This window comes from Hevea brasiliensis, chromosome 8 (genome assembly GCF_030052815.1).
Source record: "Hevea brasiliensis isolate MT/VB/25A 57/8 chromosome 8, ASM3005281v1, whole genome shotgun sequence".
NCBI lineage: Eukaryota > Viridiplantae > Streptophyta > Magnoliopsida > Malpighiales > Euphorbiaceae > Hevea > Hevea brasiliensis.
The window spans coordinates 99,540,631-99,546,638 of NC_079500.1; the positions used below are offsets into that span (position 1 = coordinate 99,540,631).

The 6,008-nt window shown below is 33.8% G+C and overlaps 1 pseudogene; it reads left to right on the plus strand.

Annotated features, from left to right (window-relative positions):
* Positions 1-606: 606 nt before the first annotated feature.
* Positions 607-5,215, plus strand: LOC110660798 (arginyl-tRNA--protein transferase 2-like; annotated as a pseudogene).
* The last annotated feature ends 793 nt before the right edge of the window (positions 5,216-6,008 follow it).

A 6,008-nucleotide genomic window follows, 5' to 3' on the forward strand; every position in this document is an offset into this window, starting at 1 on the left:
AAAGTTTTACTAAAATTATAAATTAATTAAATAATACTAAAATAATATTTACAAATCATATATAAAAATGTAAATTTTATATTTTTAAAATTCAAGTTATTACAATTTATTAAAATAAAATAAAGAAAGCTCAAAACTTGATTAAATTTGAATAAATTTTCTTTTTTAAGTTGGAATATTCAATGGAATATTCAAATCTCCTCCGCGATGCTAAAAAAGGGCCTACCATTAAAAAGTTAAATAAATATATTTATTAATTTTACATGAAATCTAAGTAATAACAAACAAACTCGAGTTTGAGCATAAATTTATAAATTATTATTTAAATATTATATAAAATATAAAATATAATTAAATTATATAAATTTGAATATCCAATTTCTCTTGTAAATTAAATCAAATATTATAATATTCAAATTAAATTTTTTATTCAAGTTTTTGTTTATTTTATACGAATTCAAATACTTTAGGGGTAGAATTCAATTAATATAGAGAGATTGGGGTAGAAGTATAAATTGGAAAAACAGAAAGGACTTCCAAGAAAATACTCAAAACTTCTCCACATGGGGAAGTTATTCCTTTTTATAGAATAGACTCATCTTCTCTCCCTGTATTCATTTCTATAAAAACTCAAAGGGGAATGGGACAAGGGGGAACGGTGGCGTTTTAATACGGTAAACCGTGAAAAAGAGTTAGGTGGTGATCAACGAGAATTCCAAGCATAGGAAGAGAGAGAGAGAGAGAGAGATAGGGAAATGGCTGGAAAGATGAGAAGAAGCGAAGCTAGCACTAGCAAAAGCAGCAATAGCAGGGGAGAAACCGTCGTGGTTGATTGGGGTCGCTGCCGGAGCTCCTGCGGTTATTGCAAATCCGCTGGCCGCACCAGTATCTCTCATGGTTCGTGAGTTTTTTTTTTTTTTTTTTTTTTTGTCCGTTAATGAAAATGTTGAAAAAGCTCTCCTTTAAAAAAAATTGTTTAATTTTGATTGCTTTTAGAATGTTACGTATTGATTAAGATGAAGTCAGTTTTGGGATTTCTGTTAGGCACGATTAGTTGACGATTAAACCATGGATTATTGTAACTTCTTCCTTTTTCTTTTCTTTTGCTGTATTCAAATGCAATTTGTTTGATTCCACAGTCGAAGAATGCTGAAATTCTAATTTGAATTTGGGTAAGTTTGATATGCTTGATAGCTTTAATGCAATTGTATGACAAGTAGATTACTAAATATTCCCAAAGATATGAGTTTGATTAGTTCCTTCAATTAAGTTTTCTATCTGCAATCACTTGATTATTGTTAACCATACATCAACCTGATGATTTTTGTTTTCCTGTTATTTTTCCTTGTTTTTTTAGGATTGTGGGCACGCAGCATTACGGTTGATGACTATCAAGGTATGTTTGATCTGCATCTTCTTTGTTCTCTTATTTTATATATATATATATATCTATATATATATATATATATAGACACACACACAGACACACACACACATATATAGGAAGCTCTATTGTACTTTATGCTGCCTCAATCTTAGTTTGTAGAGTGTAATTTTGTAAAATGTTGAGGCATCAATCTTAGCTAAAGATTGTGTTAGTAAGGTGATTCAGATTTTTTTTTTTTTTTTGTAATCTCTCTTTTGCTTTGCTACCTTACATTTGTATCTGTCAATCCAAGTTTTGTGCAAAATTTGATGGGAATATTGGAATATTTTATTTGTTTAATTCTCTTTTAATTTAATGCTCCTTTGATAGATCTCCTTGACCGAGGATGGAGAAGATCTGGCTGTTTCCTCTATAAACCTGAAATGGAAAAGACTTGCTGCCCATCTTATACTATTCGACTGAGGGCAAGTGATTTTGTCCCTTCAAAGGAGCAACTTCGAGTCCTTAGAAGAATGCAAAGGTACCCCTTCTTTGTCTCATTTCATTAAAGTGAATTTCATATTATGACTTAGAAGATATCGTCAATTTTCCCACTGAAAGATATTGAAAAATATGAGCTGCTGAATCACCAAAAATTAGGAAGCTCTTCTACCAATGTTGGAATTGTCAATTTTCATTTGTTGACAGATATTTGAATTATTCTGGAATGGCTCGTAAAATTTGTAGCCAGATTGAGTAATATTGAATGCATTTTTGTTTGATAAATGAACTATAGTTCCATACTGATTACTGATGCTGCTAAATGCCTAGGCTTTTAGATGGCACGCTGGATGTCAAAAAAACAGTGGAGGTTGTAGATGATGCAGATATCTCCAAAGGTAAATGCAGTTGTGCATGTCATGAAGTTTCAAGCTCAGGAACAAAGGAATCTTTGTCCGCTAAAAATGAGGAGAAGAATAGGGCAGAACATATTGTTAATTATCTGTCGGATCAAGTTGACAAGGCAATCCATTCTTGTGCAGAAAGTGGAGAGTTTCCTTGCAATATACAATTACCAAATGCTTCTGTCAAACAGGTTTCACAAGCCAAAAGAAAGCTGCTAGTTGGAGCAGAAGATCTCATGTACTCCAGCAATATTGCATTTCAAATAGTAGCCACTATAAGGCGGGTGCAAGCAGCTGAAAGGGTCATGAGGCATGATGCAGAAAATGACACTGTCTCTCCTAAAGTTATTGCAGAAAAGCTGGCTGCCTCTTTAAGCCAGTTGACAGAAACTAGCGGGTTTTCAATCAGTGCTTGCAATGGACACATTAATTTTTATACATCTACAACACAAGCTTCTTCCAGTGAAGGTGCTCAAATTGTTATTGGCTCAAAAGAATCTGCTGCAGGTTGTAAAAGAAAAGCCTGCTGTATGAGGAGTGCCAAACATCCTCAAGGGAAAAGGCGGAAGTTGGAGATCCGTTTGAAAAGATCCAGTTTTGATCCAGAAGAATTTGCATTGTATAGAAGATATCAGATGAAAATGCATAATGATACACCAGATCATGTTACTGAAAGCTCATACAGGATGTTTCTGGTTGATACGCCCTTAGTTTCTGTCCCACCTTCTGGTGATGGAAGAGTTCCTCCTTGTGGATTTGGCTCCTTTCATCAGCAATATGTTGTTGATGGCAAGCTAATTGCTGTTGGTGTGATTGATATTCTTCCTAAATGTTTGTCTAGTAAATATCTATTCTGGGATCCTGATTTTGCCTTCCTATCACTGGGCAAGTATTCAGCATTGCAGGAAGTAGGTTGGGTGAAGGAGAATCAAGTCCATTGCCCTAGTCTTCAGTATTATTATCTTGGCTATTATATTCATTCCTGCAGCAAGATGAGATATAAAGCAGCATATCGCCCATCTGAACTTCTCTGTCCTCTCCGTTACCAGTAAGTTGCTCATCACATCAAGCAAATGACTATTAAATAATGGGTGTGAGCCTTTCTACCCGCTTTGTAGCTTCTAGACTTAGTAGGATTAGTCTCAAAACTTCTGAGTGCAGCATTTAGATTCAACAGGTTCCTGTGGGTATCATTTAAGGGCATTACCTTAACTTCTGCTTTGACATCAGCTGGCAGTGTATGTGATAAGTAATCTTCAGTGATGGGTCCTGTTCTGAGATGTCATATTATGGTATTCTTAGCCTGTAAAATAAGCTACTGTATTCTCATTGATTGGCCTTCCAAACTTCTGTTTCTCTGATCAATTCATGATATATAACCTTCCCATGGGGAAATTTAGGTCAAACAGTTTGCAGTTGCATGGTCAGGTCTTGTTATCAACAGATAGAATCCCTGCAAATACGCAAGCTCGGCAGGGTAGAAAGTTTGGATTAAGTGTTAAACGTATTATGTGTAGGAAAGAATTTAATCTTCTACCTGTCTCACTGTTTTGGTTCTAGGAGGGCAGGGGATAGAGGGGGCAAGAGTGATTAATTGGGAGGTTCAAGCCCAGTCAGGTTGAGGCCTGGTTATTGTGCCTGAAAATGGTTCAAATCAGAAAAATCATGGAAAGCCAAAAGGATTAAACAGAAAAAGCTTTTGATATTTGCCAATCACGCTCTTTGCCTATTCTCAAGCTCCACAAATTTGTGTCAATGTGTGGTTGTTGCATTGATATTCTGCATTTAAATGCATGCTTAACTTTCATTTATGAGGCCAAAGCTTTCAGTTTTCTGCATGTGTACCTAAGTTACATGCCCATTTCCCATTGTTGAAACTAGCCAGCCCTTTGGTGAGTCGAAGTTTGACGAGCTGATATTTTATCTGCAGGTGGGTTCCATTTAATATTGCAAGGCCTTTACTTGATAGAAAGCCGTACGTTGTCTTGTCAGATCATGCACTTCTACAAGATGGAGAGTCTTTACCACCTCGAACAGCTGAAAATGCCATTGAAGTGCAACAAAATGACAATGGTGATGAAGACACAAATGATGTTCTTATAGATGACAGTGAAGAAATGATTGAACCTGAATCTGAAAGTTCTGATGATGAATCAGGTCCAGAAACAAGTGGTCAGACATTGGAAAATTGTGATGTTGGTGATATTTTAATTGGTATAAAGGATCCCGTGTGAGATATAAGGTATGTTAACACTATTTTATCTTTTTCTCTCACACACATTTTAAGTCTCGGTTCTATTTGTGGTCTTCTTTCTGTACAATTGCCACTCCAATCACTGGTCAAATAATTATAGGATGCTTTGGTAACAGAAATATGATCTCCACTACTAAAGAAGTTGTAAATCTGTGTTTCTCGTAAGGAAACCGTTGATACTAATAGATATATAGCTTGTATGATGCATATTGCTTCTTGTTCAACCTTGATCGCATTTGTCATCAGTAGTTGGTTAGCATGGATGTTCATTAATTATTACACCTGTTACTATGTCTCGCAATAATAGGATCTACAACGAGCTTTTTGGCGCCAGTGAAAGGAGTTACTTGGAATCTCAGTTACATAGATATAAGAGGGTTGTGGGTGCAGAGTTGTCCGAGCGAATTGTCTACTCACTTGGATAATTTTATTTTTATCATTATCAAAATCATCACAGATGTGGCCTGGGGAGCCCTATTTTTCTGCCAAGTCAGGTCTGGTTATCAAAGGGTAAAAGGGAAATGTTTGTTTTGTTGGGGATTATTTCCATTCAAACCATGTTCAACAAGATAATCAGTTCCTGACTCTGGTTTAGTGAGCAGTTTGTATGAATGTCTTACAATCTCAAGTGCCAAAAGGAATGAAGGTGAATGATTTGTCTGGTCTTTGAGATCATGAGAGTTCATTTCAGTTACAGGGTCTTTTATTTGCCCTCCAATTACGTTATTTGATTACTCTGCATCTTCATGAATGCGTGTGGGCGTGTCCCGCACACGCACACATGCCAAATTTCTTCATTTCTGGAAACCTCGTCTGAAGCTCTCTCTCTCGTCCGCTCTCATGGAATTCAAGTTGGAAGAATTTGCTTAGAAAAATATAATTTTTTCATTTTTTATTAGAAATTCATAAAATGCTTAATTATTTTATCTATATATATTTTTTCACCTAATTTTAGGGATAATTTTAAATTAATTGAAGGCCTCAAATTAATTTTTCTAAACACAATTGTGACAGTCAAATCGAGATAATAGTTGACTCCCGGTAATGAAGTGTTACAAATAATAATAATTTTTATAAATTTATCAGTTGAAATATATATTTTTTTAAATTAATTAAATGATGCTGAATTTTAATTCTTTAAATGATATCATTTGAAGAAAATTAAAAAATATTAATTATTTTTTAATTATATATATTACCTTAACACCCTTTTTCCCCTCTTAACTAATTAAGTGGTTTTAATTATTTTCTTAATTATAATATAAAAATTTTAAACGAAAAATGAAGAAAATATTACATATATTGAAACACGTGCATTTTAATACATCTTAACATTTTTAGTTCATAATTATTTTTTTATAATTATATAAATTATTTTTTTATAATTATATAATACTATGTAATAAATTTTATATTACATGTCTTTCTATTTAATTATTTCTTTGGTGTCTTTCATGATTTAACAATTTTTAATTATATTTCA